Raw genomic sequence first — 18935 nt, 5'->3', positions numbered from 1 at the left:
ATGACAAATAACAACAAACGCCAACCTCTGAATTACCGACTCCTGACTTTTTGCACAGGCACATACTGAATGCAACGGGATTAGAATAGTTTGAAGGGGTCAACTGTCTTCCTGTGTTCTGTTTTTGTAGTAATTTTTAGAAAACATTAGGGTCTTAACTGCTTTAGAAAATCTAAAAGTTTACCTTTCCAGTGATCTTATTGGCAATCATTCAATTTCTACTTATTTTATATTGACCTTTGACGATTCTGGTTTTGTGGCTTTCACACAAATGTTATATTCCGTGACACCCCAGTGTACCAATGATTTCACTCTCAGGTACATGTATATAAAAATGTTGTTTAGCATTTCAGTTAATTTGTTTAAATATTATTAGAATATTATCCCAATCATACTTACACAATGAGATGAGATACAAATCTGACATTGATTGGTGACCTATTTTGACTTGATGTAATTAACGAGCAAATACAATATAGATACATTTCTGTTCTACCGTTGTATGTGCATTTTGCTTAATAAAACAGACAAGATAACAGATAATCTCATCAAACGACCCCATGATGAAAAAAAAATCAGATTAAATCATTTATTACTTCATTACATAGTTTTAAATTAGAACAATATTTTGTTTATTTTTGTGCATTAGCTTGGTGCAATAGCTAGCTTTTTGCAAGTTATAAGTTAATAACAACAAAAAAACCCAGGCAGAAATACCAAAGGGACATTGATAACTTACAAATCAAAAAGAAACTGACCACGATATAACAAAATATAAAACTAAGGAAAGACAAACAAGTTGACAAAATACTACATAGAACAACAAAAGACTGAACAACACAAACCCCAACATAGACCGGGTGTGATCTGATGTCGACCGGAAAGGTGAGCAGATACTACTCTAATATTCAATGCTCTTTTCATTGTACTGGTTCACTTAATTAATCCACCATTTTCTACATTTGAAAATGCCTGTACCAAGTCAAGAATATGACAGCTTTTGTCCATTCGTTTTTGATGCGTTTTGTTATTTGATTTTGCCATGTCATTATGGACTTTCCCAATTGATCTTCCTCTAAGTTCAGTATTTTTGTGATTTTACTTTTTGCAATGTTTACACTTTCAAAAAAATGTGCTAATATTTTTTTATAAAATTATTATATACAATGCATTTACTTTTATTTTGAAAACAATGAAAATTAGAAGGAATCAAAGGATACCAAATATATTTTATTATGATTATTCATCTTAAGAGTTTAAGAAAATATAGGAACCTCTAGCCTAGCCTTTGTTAGTCTTGTGGTTTTTTTTATAATAAATTTTTGTTCATTTATATGTTTTACAGGTTGCGGTGGCGTCCATTAGGGTGGCTAAACTAGTATGCACTTTTATTAAGGGGTTAGCTGTAGCCATCTTTCGATTGCAAGATTTTCTTGCTGTGTTGTAGACCCATTAGTGTATTTTGCTCTTTGGTTGTGTTGTTGTCTTTTTGATACAGTTCCGTTACTATCAATCTTATTAAAAACCGATCTCTCATCGCTCCTGTTTCTGATATGTCGCGTGGGAGATCTAACGAAACCGGCTTTGAGGTCACATGTGAGTGAACTAAAAGTCATGAATTTATAAAGATATGCAAATGAGTTGACGACCTATTGATAAGCCAATCAAAAAAGTTTATGAATTATTATGACTGACGATTTCGTCGTAAATAAAATGAGTAACATCCCTTTGCCTTACGTTAAACTTCCAAGATCGTGGAAGACTCAATTTTATTGGTCGAAAAAGACACACCTACGAGGTCACTCACATGTGACCTCAAAGCGGGTTTCGTTAGATCTCCCACGCGACATATCAGAAACAGGAGCGATGAGAGATCGGTTTTTAATTAGATTGCGTTACTACAACACAAATAGCGAACTCAAGGGCAAATTAATAAAACAAAATATGATTAAATTTCATATAGCAGTTCGTTAAAGTAAAGTATTCCTTGCCAGAATCTCTTTGTTATCTGTGTGAGTAATGTTCTGGGCCTACACGAAAAATCTGTTCCATATTATTAAATAATTTCTGACATGTAATCTTTGAGCAATTGAAAATATATTTACCTAAATCAATTTCGTCTTCTGGGGTTTAAGGATCAAAGACGTTATTTATGGAGGAAGTAAACTGATTCTTTTTAATTGTTTGCTGCATCTGCAGGATTAAGAATTGTACTATAAAAGTCAAATAAAAACAACCAAGTTAATAAACTTCGATGTGCACTGAGCAATAATTTGCCGTAGCACTCAGATGTTTTAAAAGATACCTTTTGTGTACTTGGTTAATTAAGCTTTACCAGTGACAACAAACGTCTGTTTGAATGAAGACATTTATAACATGTGTCAAGTTAAAAGACATTTTTATTGTAGTTAATAGTCAATTAAAATGTCGATACGATCATAAAATTTATCACACTTTGCTTTTGTGTTGTACAATTCAATTAAGCTGAACTCAAAATAATACAATAAGGGAAAAATCCCCCAGGTAAACAGATATCATCGATTAGAACTTTGCAACTGTTTTTTTCCAGTGCAAATTAAAGTATTCTGCTATTTCAAGCAAATTTTTTTTCCACAATAAGTAAGTCATCTTATCTTGATTTTACTAAAAAAAAAAGGCATCTGTGTTTTCGCAAAGGAGACAGTGTGATCCATATGACTTTCTATATATCGTAGTTTTGACGAAACGTAATAATTAATCTCATTTTCCATTTCGTGCATTTATATACATGTATATGCCTCAATGTGTTGATGTCTTTAGATAATAGGGCTTATTTATGTGTCTGTTTTCATGTTTTCCACCAGGTTTACATCTTTTGATCAACACATAAACGATGGTTTTAATACTTTTAAAAAAAAAAACATTTATGTTTAGTCTCCTTTCGCATTTGGCGCTGAATTGATAACAAAAGGGAGGGGAAAAGAAAAGCGAAAGATCATACCAAGGAAACAACAGAATTATAATCAAAACGTTAATACACGTTTTGTATAGAAACTTTTTTTTTTTATCATTCTAAAGTTATCACACAAAACGTCATAAATTGACATGTTTCAATCAATCAAAACACACATAACACATGAAGTTCACTGGGTTAAGTGGAAATGGTCAATATCGAACTCGACCTTCATTTGTCATGAGAAACAACATATAAACATAGTATAAAAGGTGATCAAGTTATTGTACGGAAACGGTTCGGAGCCGTCGGAAGCCCGCGTTACTACTCAAAATCAATAGCTTGTTTTCATGTCGTGTTACCGGTAAAAGCGAGACTCTTTGCAGGATTGACTTCTTATACATTCTGATAAGATTTTGTTTATTGGATTTGTATAACTAAACAGGAAACACAGAGGAGACATGGCTTCCGTGACACATTAACATCTTTGTTTTATTGGAATTAACCCTTTTGCTCTAAAATTTTTGTAGCAGTAAATCTCATATTATGATTATTTTATTGTTTTTTTTTAAATAAATTCTTTTGATTTCTATATTTCAATAAAAGATCAAAGAATTTCATCAAAAAGATTATAATAAAGTCGTTTTCCTTTGGACAAAAAGAAATTAACATTATCTTAAGAAGGCGCACTGTGAGATATCAGCAAACTGTCTGAGAAAATGATAAATTCATCAACATATAGCAACACTGTCATTAGCACTATTTTATCCACCACTAAAACGGAACTGATAGATTCATGGAGGCAGCTTTAAAAGGGATGTTCTGGTGCAAAACCGTAATGGACAGCAATAATTGAATGCAATAAATGCTATGTAGGTACAAAATGTCCAAATTAAAATAGGAAATACCGAAAATAGAATGTCTGTGCCAGTCTGTCGTACATTTGATCTAACATATTTGGTTTTATATCGTCTTTTATTCCATGTAGCGAAAACTGCAGAAACCGTAAAAATTATCGCCTTCTAAGATATCAAATGATATGATGTGAACAGCAGCTTTTATTTATCACAGCATATTAGAACACTAGTTTTGTTTTTTTTTCTAACTGAGATTGTAATCGAGTAATAAATAAAGTGACAGTGTATTTGCCCATAATACATTTTACCAAAAAATATACATAATAAATAAAACTGTTTGTTATTGCATAAAATTGTATGCCAATAATGATATGGATGACTCACCATAGCAACGGTATATACAAAGGTGTCATGTTTGCTTTGAGGATATTGGAATGTATCATCATATTCACTGTCCAATGATGTTATACAAATCATTGCACTGTCAAAAAGAATATTTCTAGTTTTTAAAAAGTATAGAATTTAATAGTTTAACCTACGCGGTACTCTGATTGACCTCCTTTGGAAAAAAAATGACCCGTAATAGTATATTTCACGAAACAATCATGGGAAAAAGTAGATTTCCAATTACTGTTTGTTATATCTTTAGCTTCTATATTAACATCAGACCCTTAAGGTACTTGCGTAAAAGAAGTTAGAAGATACATTTTTTCTTATAATTTACAGTTTATGAATGATATTTTGATGTTTGTGTTTTTAGATCCCAAAGGTAAAATTAGGAATACACGTTTTTCTTTTCCTGTCTTGAGCCTTTTTGCTCTAAAACAAGCTGCTAATTAAATATTTTTGCGTAAAGTCATTGGAGTGGAAATCTCATCGTTTTTTTTTAACATCAATTTTTCAAAACCGCTAATGAAGGCTATCAAATCCTATCAGTATCAGGGGCCAAATGGTCATTATTTCGTTTTTTTCATTTTTTGCCTTATGCATCATTCATTTTTTATTTTTAAGTTTTCAGTTTGTCATTGTTTGTTAAATCGTGGATTTAATTTTTAACTTATGACGTAGCATACTCACACAATGGAGATTTTTGACGTGTTTGTAGGTTCTACTTATTCTTTTTTTTTCATAATACATTCATTTTATTCCATACTTACAAGAAACATGTAGAATATGAAAATTAATCATAACATGCGTTTATGAAGTATGATATTCTATATAAAAGTAGAAGATATGGTATGATTGCCATTTAGATAACTCTTCACAAGAGACCAAATGACAAATGAAATCACAACTATAGGTTACCGTTTAGCCTTCAACAGTGAGCAAAGCCCATACCAGATAGTCAGCTATAAAAGGCCCCGAAAAGAAAAATGTAAAACAATTCAAACGAGAAAACTAACTTTTGTTCACATCATGGTCGGGTTACAGAACCGACCTTGCAGAGTAAAAGCAAAACAACTTATTACATTAAAGGTCATGAAAATATACCAACAACAATGATGATTCAATGCCGAATTGACCAAAAGATCATATCAACATATGTTATCTGTTTAAATTCAATAAAATTGATTGAAAAGCTTTAAATTTTGACAGAAAATCCAACCGATATTCCCTGACGTTTATAATTGCGACCTATAAATTATTTCTGATGTAATGCTCATTAAATCAAATTAAAAATAAATGTCAAAACAATCAGATCAATGCACCAACATGCAAATAAATGGTAGGATGGAATATCTTGCACGAAAACATGGGCATATAATGAATCTTTGTACGTACTCCGATTCATTACTAGAGATATTAAACATCTTTAAGTCACAGCACATGTTCTCATTATAATGTAATTTAAACATTTAAAGGAAATTGAATGGTTTTTCCCACTTAAATTTAATTGCATGGAAATTCTCTTCCATTAGACGAATCCTTCCGCTATAGCAGCCAGAAAATATTTCCTACATAATATTTGTGAAGTTTTGTTGTTTTTTGTCATTTAAAATAAATATCCCGGGAATTAAGTTAATAAATCTGATTTAATCGACCAATTAAAAGGAATAACTTGTATCGTCTGAATAACAAGAATCAGGTTCTGATTTACATAATATGAATTATCGTATCAAAATAAGAAAACGGGCTTTGATTTCCAATTAGAATACTATCCACAAGAGACTTGAGCAAAACCTAGACCATGCAGTATGGTACAAAATGTACCAAGATGAGGGAGTTGGGATTCAAGTCAGAAGATTATTTTGAAACTATCGTCTTGAATTTTTCCTAAAGAAATATCAAAGTCGCCGTCACGTAAAATTGGTACCATGTGTTTGGTTGAAAAAATTTAAACTAACAACCGCATTCATTCGAGATTACGTTTTTCAATTAACGAAATCAAATATCATTCCAAAAATCAACTACTGTCCTACCTTTTATTGTGTTTGCACTGTATAATAATAATTTCATGCTGGGCTTGCTCTTGATAAGAATTATTTTACCATTCCAGATACGTTTATATCATTTGTTTATGTAACTGTTTTCTTTAGGTGACATGTTTATGGCCTAGTTAACATCTTTGGTGGTCTTTAATCTGTTGATCACTCTATCTCTGGTTAATTAGTGTGATCACTACTATGTACACGGATTAATGTCTACTTTGCAATTTATTTCAATCTAGACAATTTGTAGCCTTCGTTTCTAGTGACTTCAATATCTCAATTTTCATTTTTTGTAAACTACAACCCACGAATTTAAAAAGCCACGAGCATGTAAATGTTGCTAAAACCACGAAAATTGATACCCCCGAATTAAAGTACTTTCTCAGTATTTTCTTGCGTCTCTCGGAGCTTTTTGTTATCTTTATGCAAAAAGCGCGGGCAATTGTATCATCAATGACAAGGATTTTATCAGAGAGTAACGAATGTAATATAAATAAGGGATCCTCATAGAAACCAAGATGGCTGTTTTACAATGTAAATAATCTTAAAAAATGTGAAGGTCAGGATTATACAGTTCAAACACAATAAAAGGTAGGACAGTAGTGGATATTTCGACATGGATTTTCCTCCGCTAATTGAAAACATCATCTTGAGTGAACGCGGCTGATATTTGAAAAAAAATTGAAAAAAAATCATTGTGACAATTTTACCTGTCGGCAACTAAAAGGAATAATTTTGGCAAAGGGAAATCAACAACAATTAATGAAACAGAGCATTTGCCTGACACCGGCCTGTATACAGAGTTAGGCAGAGTTAAACATCATAGAATAACACATTATACATGCTATATGAACAAGCTGTTATTATAAATTCGAACAGACGTAGTATGTTTGCCTTTACCAGTTATGTAACTATGTTTTTCTACACCAGATCAGTTTGTTCAAGCAACAATTATCTACATGCAAGTCAAAACAAAGACCTAATTTCAAGACACACACACAGATTGAAAATTAATTGCTGAAAATCTTCACAACCAGAATAAATTTTAGAAAAAACACGTGCATGTAAAACATTTTTTTTTCAAACTAAAGTGTCCACCATGCACTTCGTATTTAGATACTAGTAAACCAAACTCGACATATTTTTTAAACTTCAGACTATTACATGTAGAAAGGTGTAAAATATGTAATATGAAAGTATTTCAGAATGTTGGTCGATCTTTAACATTTATATTCATGATATCTACTCAACAGGCATATAAATTCCCCTTTGCACACTACGAAATTATACAGTTTTACACAATGGAAACCTGTAAAGAATCTTATTGTATGAAATGGAACGTTTTATCCACTTGATTAGATGTATGGATTCTCTTTTGTAAGATTTCCTCTGCTAATAGAATTGATGTAGTGGAAACAAATAATGAATTATTGCTGCAATATAACCAACAATAGGGATTAATTTGGAAACCTGTCAGATTTATACCCAAATTATATTTATTTGAGGAACAAGCTGTCGAATGTGCACAATCAGTAAAATTGACCGGAAGAATAAACATGATCCAATTCATATGCAATTTGTCAAACTGTTTTGTAAACATATTTTGACAGACTGGCTAAATTAAGGAATCTTACTCGATCTTGATTGATCCTATCAATAAAAAAAATTGCGAAGAAAGAAGGAAAGTGAAGATGAAATGTTAAAAGAGTTTGAAAGTATTTCATACAAGAACTTCTTAGGAAGAAAGAAAAGAATTTGCAATACCTTTAATTTCACTTTCTGCGATATAAATGATGTTCTCTCACAAAATATTTCAAATTTTGATGTCTATGTTGAAAGCATCTCGTAATTGAGATAATGATCAGATTAGTCTCCTTCACATCATGACTTAAAATCTAGATACTGATAATGTGGATCAATCAAAAACAAAATTTAACGACTGAAGACATAGCTTTTTAATTTTTAACTTTCCATTTCTGTGTAGCAACAATCAAGAAGCGCCTACACACGGAGTATTTTATAATGATTACCTTGATATAGGGTTTCTGTTCGCAAGGAAGCTATTAAACCAAGATTTCTGAATGGTTTATTTTAAATCATCCCTTCGTAAATTTTACGGACGTTCTTGCGACGACGGACATGTTACAATGGTCCTAACTACAATCCAACTCCCCGTTTCACCCCGATTATAACCAACTGAAATAGACTTATTGTCGGGTTTGAACTTACATTGGGAACAACACGACGGTTGCCACATATGGAGCAGGGTCTGCTTACCCACCCAGAGCACATGAGATCACCTCCAGTTTAGGGTGGGGTTAGCGTTGTTTAGTCTTAAATTTTGTATGTTTTATACCCTTTTGTCTGTTTATCTTTTTCTTTTTTTAGATAAGACGTGTCACGGTACTTGTCTATCCCAAATTCTTGTATTTGGTTTTGATGTTATATTTGTTATTCTCGTGGGATTTTGTCTGATGCTTGGTCCGTTTCTGTGTGTGTTACATTGTAGTGTTGTGTCGTTGTTCTCCTCTTATATTTATGCGTTTCCCTCAGTTTTAGTTTGTTAACCCGATTTTGTTTTTTGTCCATGGATTTATGAGTTTGAACAGCGGTATACTACTGTTGCCTTTATTTAGTCATGGCGTTGTCATATATTTTTTTTCTTTAAGTTCTCTTCTCTTTTAAAAACAAAAGTATGAACGGAGACTTTATAAGGAATGCATTTGACAATTGAGAAGTGTTGCATTGCCAATTTTTTATCATATGGTATGCTCTTTCAAAATATGACAGGACAGTCATTCAATACGTTAGCTGTAACCTACATATTTTCATTGCTTACATGTAAATTCAGTTTTATCACATATACGTTTATATGAGTTTAAGCTCATGTGTTTGATGGAAGAAACTGAAATGAAGACACTTGTAAAATATTTTGGCAACACGTTCCAAAGTTTATTACCTTTCAAGGATAACTCGTGTCGTACGTAATTTTCTAGATAGGATGGGCATACCAGTGGCGTAGCTAGGTCATTTTTACGTGTACGCCCGAACCTTGTTGAGGGGCCTGAAGGCCCAAGCGGATCCAGGCCAAAGAACCTGTTGGTAGTAGATTAGCGGGGGTGAAGCCTCCGGAAGTTTAATGCGTTATCGAGAATGACATATTACCATTCCTGTCAATGATAACTCACCAATAACAACATTCTTTAGATTAAAAATTGTTTCTTTTTGATGTTTTATCTATTTATTGTGTTTATTTAGAGTTTAATGCAACCATTGGCTTATACCAGTTACTTTCAAATATGATTAAAGCCTTAGGGGGACGTGGGGTAAAGCACTCAATCAACGAAAACACATTTTCATGTGCAAATGTCGTAAATGAGTTGTTCAGGTGAAATATTAAAATTTGTAAAGGGTTCTCTATGGAACCCTGGTTCTCGCCTGGGATTTCTCCAAGCGAAAAATAATTTATTAGTCCATTACAGGATTTAAACAAATCAAATATTTTCATTAGATATTTTGTCTTGGTCAGGAATATTAATTTCTGCACAAGTTTCATGACAAACTACGGAGGTTTATAAATTTATCACGAAAATTAACTCATCATAGATACCAGCTTTGAAATTTTGTACTTGCGCCAGACGCTCGTATCGTCTACAAAGGACACATCAATGTCGCTCGAAACAAATGTGACAAAAATTCCAGATCGTCTGATTTAAATTGCGTAAAGATATTAAAGTCTGTCTGTTATTATAACATTTACACGGAACATTGAACGAAAAAAAGTTTGCATCTGAAATTAACCATAAAAAAAACTTCAATAAAGTTTTATTAAATTCGACGAATGTTTAACAAAGTAATTGACATGTAACACATTTTAATCTCAGACTGTAAATGCAAAATGAAATTCCTTTTATCCATAAAATACGGGAAACTCATCATATATAATTTCGTCATTATACTCTGGACACTCTATTGACCATCAACAGTTTTTGTCCAGCTACCATAAAATTTTACGAAGGTTTGACAATTAAAGTTATTAATATCTTAAAACTTTAACAACATACTGTACATAGTTATAATATTGGCACCGCTGGCGAAATTTAGGATCGAAATGTCTCGCTTTTGCGACATAAATGGCAATGGCTCGACAAAAAATGAAAACCGCATATCGAATCTTAGCACATAATGAATTGCTTTAAAAAAAAAAGAAAAGGAAAGTGAGTATAGAATTCACGTTATATTAAGACTTTGACAGAAAATGAACAAAAATATCATATGATAAAAATGTTTGTCTCTTTTGTTCGCAATTACAAGCCATTGAAGAAAGACATAGAAGGTTGATGTACTATTATTTGATTCTTTTAATTTTATTGAGATGATTTTGTTTTTTGCCAAATTCAAGTGTACGCCCGGGCGTTTTGACGTAAACGTAGCTACGCGCATGCATACATTCTGCCAAAAAGTACTGGTTTAATATTGCACATTGTCATTAGAATTCAGTGATACAAGAGTAAATGTTAGTCACATATGGGGGAGCTTTTGTGTTGATTAAAGATAACAAAAACGGATTTGTATTGAATTATGTCAAGACTTCTAGCGACAATAAATACAACACGACATGCCGCTAATATGTACAAGATATTCAGATAATTCAACGTGTACTTAATACTAATATGATCATCAACGTAGATAATAACAAGCTACTATATACATATATAGTGAAACCTGGCTAAACCGAAACCTGCATAAACCGAAAACCCGAATAAACCAAACGAGATCTTGAGCATCGTCATATCAAATTGTATGCATTGTGAACCTGGCAAAACTGAGCATCGGCAAAAACCGAACACAATCTTAAATCCCGAAGAGGTTCGGTTTAAACAGGTTTCACTGTATAAGATGGTTTAGTTCATCATCCGGTCACCATTTAACATGACAGGCAGCTGTTTACAGTATATTAGCACTTGGAGATGATATAGTTGTCAATTAACGCTGCTATTGAAGCATTGTTATTGTTATACAAAATATGGAAAGATTTACAATTGAAATGTTTACCAGTATTATTGTATGGCCAAGGTTCTTCGGAACAGAGTAGAAACCAGTGTATTTGTATCCTACGGATATAATTTGTCATTTTCCTTTTAATAGTGCAAATTAAATTATATATGTAGCTATATCCTGTTACTATGCTGGATAAACGCGATCTCGTTGAAGCAACGCGGAGGAAATTACACAGATGAAAGACTTAGTTAATGAGTCAGTTATTAATATTTTTCTAAATATTGAACAAATACCTAATAGACTATACCAAAAGATAAAAACATCATTTATTTAATCACTAAATCATCTCAAATTTCTAACAAGTAAACATAATGATCAAAAATTGTGTTTTCTTATTATACTGGTTATTAGATAGATCTTAGTTTAATCATTCTACAGATTGGTATCACGTGACCATGATCTAAATATGAAGAACCATTTCTATAGCAATTAGGATTGACTACAAATGCATCATTACTTCAAAGTAAGATAAAGATAAATCGAGGCTAATTTGACTGTATTTTGTTTTCAATATTTGTAAAAAAAAAAAGAAGGTACAATGGTTTCATCTTAAACACATGGTATCGCTTTCAGAGAGAAACCATTGGTCACACTTGAACGGCTTAAAATATGGAATGCCAAGTAAACAAAATCCAATAGCTTCAACATTAAAAAGCGTAGGCTGACAAAAGAAAAACTTAGTACAAATGTGTGTCCGAGGGCATTATATGTAGTCCAAGTTGATTTGAAAAAGTTATAAAAAAAATTAAAGATGCCTATCTGAACTTGTATAATAATTTTCATTTTTACATATTGTTAAATTAAATTCTTTCATTTCACAGCAACAAATCAAAACTACCTAATAAGCTTGCATGAATTTTGTAAGATCAATATTTAATTTAGTTAGATGGGATGATTTATACCAGTCAAAACTAAATTGGAAGGTCAAGACTAGTCGAGACAGGTCGAGACTGGTTGAGACTGAGTCGAGACTAGTCGAGCCTCGGTCAAGACCATTTTAGACTTCACAAACATCATCAAGTACTGAATCAGACTAATTAATTAGGTCGAGACCTAGTCGAGTACACTTAAGTACAGTTAAGTACAGTCGAGACAATGTCGAGACTAGTCGAGTAAAATGTGTGCTCGATTTTACTGGTCGAGCACAATAACTGGTCAATTCAGACTCTGAGCAGTTTGTAGTGATTCTTGACTTTGGAAATTTCAAATGCAAGTATAAGTTAATAAGAACTGAATAAAAGGTTACACGAGACCACACTTAAATAAGTCATAACCCTAACGTCACTCTATCAAAAGTATAGATCTGCGCCAATCACATTATCAGTGATTTGCATATATACATATAGTTGGGATGGGATCATTTGTTTATAACCATACTTGCATGCATACAATATACAATATGTAACATCTTTGGCTTTCAGATACATGCGTTGGATTTGAACCTTTCTGATGAAGGTTAGTTCAGACTAAATGCAAAGCAGGCTCAATCCACCATTTTCTACATAAGAAAAAGCCTGTCAGGTATTTGACAGTTGTTATCCATTCGTTTGATGTGTTTAAGATTTTGATTTTGCCATTTGATTGAGGACTTTCTGTTTTGAATTTTCCTCTGATTTCAGTAATTTTGTGATTTCACTTTTTCATATTATAGTATGAATATTAACACAGGTTTCAACAGCAGAATGATGAAAAATTCTGTCATATATTTCAAAGCAGAAGTAAACATGATATCTTTAATGTCGTAACAGTAACATATAATGTTTTAATAGTTACACCAAGGCTGTCGACTATAATGTCCTGTCAACAAGGTTATTTCTTTCTTTTTCCATTAAGAACAGTCTTATCAAATTACATTTATCGTTGCCTGCAGAACAAAGTTCTTCGTAACAAATGTATATAACCATGAAGCTATCTAGAAAATCGTTAAACTTATAAAGTTTATTCCGTACCTTGTAGATTTTATATCGTACCATCCTGAACTTACCATATTGAGTTTTTAGAAAGACAAATAGTTTTCTTAAAATGTCATGTACCAAGTCAGGTATATGACAGTTGTTATCTAGTAGTTCGTTTCTATGTATGTATCATTGTTGTTTCGTTGTCTTCCTCTCATAGTTGATGTGTTTCCCTCGGTTTTAGTTTGTAACCCGGAATTGTTTTCCCTCAATCCATTTATGACTTTTGAACAGTGGTATTCTACTATTGCCTTTATTTACAAGCCAAAGTGAATAACTGAATACCAGATGCACGACCAGGTATCGGCTGCATTATATTTGTCAAGCAGAGGCTTTACATGAAGACAACTTTTGGTCACTTATAATTTCCTTTTCGAAGTATTTATCAAACAAGTCGATCCGAAAATCATGAGATGGTAACGGATGCTCACGTTTGTTTTGTTTGGGCTTTTGATTTTGCTATTTAATTTGGAACTTTCCGTTTTAAATTTTTTCAGAGTTCAGTATTTTTGTGATTTTACTTTTTACTTAAAAATGGAACCTGGTACTTAAATTTAGGTTTGTAGATCCTGAAATAAACGAGGCAACAATTTCTTACATTTTGTGAAGGTATACAAGAGACAGAAAGTTGATTTAATAACATAACACACATAATATTCTGTTCGTTTCCAGCTCGGTAGAAATTAAAGCGGAATCTCTGATTTATTTTTTCTGAGAAAAAACAACAAAATAGAAAGACAGGGTGAAAAAGTAAACCAGTATTCATCGCAGTTAGAAGTTAATACTAAAGTAGAAAAGAAAATATGTTCAACTAACTAATAGAACTGTTTTATTTGAATAACATCGATTCAACGTTTTTAAGATATCGAATTTCAAAATTTGTTTACCCCTAACGGGAAGGATTGTGCTTGATGTTCATATGATGAAATCATAATCTTTTAGTCAGTATAATTGAAGTCTGGAGCTGGCATGTCAGTTAACTGCTAGTAGTCTGTTGTTATTTATGTATTATTGTCATTTTGTTTATTTTCTTTGGTTACATCTTCTGACATCAGACTCGGACTTCTCTTGAACTGAATTTTGTTGTGCGTATTGTTATGCGTTTACTTTTCTACATTGATTAGAGGTATAGGGGGAGGGTTGAGATCTCACAAACATGTTTAACCCCGCCGCATTTTTGCGCCTGTCCCAAGTCAGGAGCCTCTGGCCTTTGTTAGTCTTGTATTATTTTGATTTTAGTTTCTTGTGTACAATTTGGAAATTAGTATGACGTTCATTATCACTGGACTAGTATATATTTGTTTAGGGGCCAGCTGAAGGACGCCTCCGGGTGCGCGAATTTCTCGCTACATTGAAGACCTGTTGGTGACCCTCTGCTGTTGTTTTTTATTTGGTCGGGTTGTTGTCTCTTTGACACATTCCCCATTTCCATTCTCAATTTTATTAATACAATTTAGTGTAGTGTCAATGAGGACTCTAAATCGACATCTTTGTAAAACTGCATAGTGTAATATCTCTTACTTTACATACTTTTTGTGAGAAAATACAAGGCATACAAGTTATACAAGTTCTGCAAAGACTGTTCCTTGAACGTTCGTCAACCTGTTTTAATGCAATATAATATGTATAATGTAACGTCAATTTTGAAAAAATCACGTCATTACCGTCATTTTGGAATTTGACAGTCGCACATGTTAATTAACTCGTTTCTGTTTACATTATGAAATCAAGATGGCATATGGTGTTGATATTCTGAAATTGTACTGTTTATCATTCACAAAGTAATAATTTAAGATTTCAGATCTTCTGCTCAGATTTTCTATGTGAAAGTCAGCTTGACTTTTGTATAAATCAAAGCGTTACAAAATGTTTGCTCAAAAGAAGCTCGTACAAACGTACTTTGGGACAAATGAAAAAAAACCTGCAAAAATCATGTAGCTGATAAATAATGAGACAATTATAGAACTCGAATAAAAAAAAATAAACATGTTGCGGAGACCCTGAGATCGGAACACCTGATTTCATTTATGTTTTTGGTGTTTCTCAGCTTTAGCAATCAGAGTTGTATTTTGGGGGTTCGACCTACGATGTTTATTGCCCTCTTAGTATCAGTATCTGCATACTTTTCAAAATCAATTCAAACTTTATAAATCTCTAGAAGTACATAAGAAAACAATATTCTAAAATCAAAGTCATTATTAAATCATATGTTTTGTATGATACAATAGATTCTATGTACCCTCTTACATAACATTTCTATAATTATAAAAGAAAAGCAATGAAATAAAAATAAAATTATTTTGGGATTCCTTAGCGTCAATGTGATTATTGTACGTACAAAGAATGGATAGTGAAAAGTATTAGTCGTAGTTAAAGCAATAAGTCTTTATTAAAAAGTCAACCTAGATTATTTAATTCAGTTGGGACTTGAATGATGGATAAGATAGTTTTGGTTGATTAAATTCAAAATGCTAAATACAGCAATTACTTGAAGAAATGGAATTTTCATGATAATGGCATATTAACGCATCATCATTTATACTAATATACAATGTCAACATTATAGAAAGACGCACACAACTAACGTTATTAGTAAAACAAACAATTCTTTGTATGTTTTTAACATTGTGAAGTTAACACATAAAAAGATCATTTACTTTCGATTAAGACTAAATTTGAACGTCCCTCTCTTTCCAGGAGATCCTAAGAGATCTTTTCGTTGCAAATCTTAAATGTTGTTGCAATACGCACTAATTGCTTGTTTCTCGGTTTGTCGGTTTAACTTGAAATTATGTGTATGTTTTGTTTTGGGTAAATCACTTTTAAAACAGAGTGTAAGAGCAAATAACGTGTCATTCCTACATGTTTTATATCTTTAAAACTTACAACGTCTATAAACCTGTTTTCCTTATTTATTTCTGTTTGTTAGATCTGTTTTAAGTTAATGTAAATCCACGAAATGTACATTACTCATGAAGCTGCCTATAAAACACTCTTTTAAAATGAAATATAAACAATTTTAAATTGTTAAATTCAAAACAACACGTTTGCAAATATTTTGAAAGTAAAATTTTCTTTAATGTTTTTTTTTTTTATCTCACTTCCCTAATTTATTACACTGATGATAAAGAAAAATACACGAATACAGGTTATGTTTAGTAACAGTTTGTATGCCTCCTCCTTACGGATCTTTGTTTGTTTTTGCCAGATGTATATGGGAAGGGTTGAGATCTCACAAAACATTTTAACACAGCTGCATTTTTTTAGTCTGTCTCAAGTCAGGAGCCTCTTGGCTTTGTTACACTCTAAAAAATGTGTTTAAGGCTTAAACAAAAACCTATACATGTCCAATGTAATGCATTTGTAAACATGTTCTTACCCTAAATATGTTCCTCTCCCAAACATGTTCAAACCTATACGTGTGTAACCTGAGAACATGTAGAAAATTAACATGTGTAAGTCCTGTTTTTATCAATAGAAAATGAAACAAATCAAAATTTAAAAAAGGATGAAAACTCATTCAAACCTTAATAAAAAGTAAACTTATAAACATAATAAACCATCATTATCAGTCTTATATTAAGACTGCAAATGTAGTAAAAAGAGTATTTTTGCATTTGCCTCGTTATATATAGAGCTTGCTATGAGATATGCCTCTCCTTGTATTTTCTAGAAGGTTACCAAATTACTACTAGCCGAGTATTTTTCTAATTCTAATTGTAAAAAAATAAGTGGTCATGTAGATTTGTTCATTGCTAAAGCATAACACCAACCATCAAAGTCAAAACAACAACTAAGGATTACAACATTATCCTAAACATATTTAGGTATCATAACATGTTACAAAAACTGTTCAGGGTCTAAACACAATTTTTAGAGTGTAGCCTTGTATGATTTTTTTATTTAAGTTCAATTATAAATATTATAGTTCAATAACAACTCAGATGGTGTTCTAGTTGTTATTGAACTTTATGTTTTATGTCAAATTTTCTGAGACTAAAATAGAAAGAAAAGTGTTATTAATGCTTGATGCAAATTGATTTTACAAGACTATATTGTTTTGTGTTTGGCTACAACCACGAGTACAATGGAACGAAAATTTTATACAATTATGTTGATTAATGGAAATAACACTTATCTATAGCCTAAGGTTTCGTCTAAAGCGCGTTTCTGTCTCAACTTTTATCCAGAACGTTCAGAGAAAAAATAATTAAAACGATGTTTAAGTACTTGATTTTTACTGTGCGCACTGTTGTGTTTTCGTTTTTTTTTTTCTACATTGGCAAGAGGTATATGAGGACGGTTGAGATTTTACAAAACATGTTTGACACTGCATTTATAGCGCCTGTCTCAAGTCAGGGGCCTCTTGCCTTTGTTAGTCTTGTATGTTTTTTTTAAATTTTAGTACAATTATATGTTTTGGAGTTTAGCATGACTTCCATTTTCACTGAACTAGTACACATTTTTGTTTAGGGGCGAGCTGAATCCCACCTCCGGGTGCATGATTTTCTGGCTGTGTAAACGACCCAATGGTACTTTTCTGCTCGTTGGTCAGGTTGTTGTCTCTTTGACACATTCCCCATGTCCATTCTCTATTGGAAACGTGAGTAGCTATATAAAACAAAAAGAACCATCATCTAACGACATCTTTGTCCGAGAGTTGATTTATAAAGTTCTTAATAATTTTCAAATTTATGGACGGCGTATTTCTATATAATATGCTATCAATAATGTCAACACCGCAGCACGGGTTATAGAGTTTTCAACAGATATGTTCATGTAAAATATGCACGTCATTTCCAGATATGTGTTGGCGACATTACTTTTATTAAGATTCGTGTTCACTATAAATGTCACTTTTGTCTGTGCTACAGATGAAATGTTGTGTCAAACACATACTTTGATTCGTATGCCATTTACCGGTAGATGAACTCTTTCAAGAAGGAATGACGCTTTTATTAGATACGGACAAACTTTATGGTAAAACTTTGTTTTGAACAGATGTTACAGGTAAAATGTGAACATCATTTTCAGATATGTTTCAAGACATTACTTTTATAAAACTCGTAACCACTATATATACGCGTTAATTTTCTCGGAGCTACTAATGTTGCGTCACAAACATCCTTGAAATAGTTGTCATTTACCGATAGATGAACCCTTTCATGAAAGAATGATTCTTTCGAATTCTTTAGATATATAAACAGCTCTTGCGTGCAGCGCCAAACATTAAGAAGGAAATTTGTTTTGAATGACACATCAGCTATACAAATGAGCTATGGATAGATGTGAAGCAGATGTTTTTAGGTGAAATGTGAACATCATTTCACCATTCGTTTTAAGACATTACTTTTACACGATTCGTGAGCACTTTAAGTGTCCATTTTCTCAGTGCCACAATTGAAATGATGTGTCAAAAACATCCTTTATTTCATATGTCATTTACCGATAGATGAACTCTTTCATGACGGTCTCTTTAGATATCAACAGTCTTTATGGTAGACATTTGTTTTGAACGACGCATGCTTTGAAGAGATGTAAGGTAGATGTTTTAAGGTAAAACATACACATCACGATTTGTTTTTAAAAGCCATTACTTGTATTAAGATTTTTTAGCACTATAAATGTCCATTTTCTCGGTGCTACTTATGTTGTGTCAAAACATCCTTGAATTTGTATGTCATTTACCGATAGATGAACC

The sequence above is a fragment of the Mytilus edulis genome, chromosome 14 (genome assembly GCF_963676685.1).
Source record: "Mytilus edulis chromosome 14, xbMytEdul2.2, whole genome shotgun sequence".
Lineage (NCBI taxonomy): Eukaryota > Metazoa > Mollusca > Bivalvia > Mytilida > Mytilidae > Mytilus > Mytilus edulis.
Note: the sequence above shows the minus strand (reverse complement) of the source record.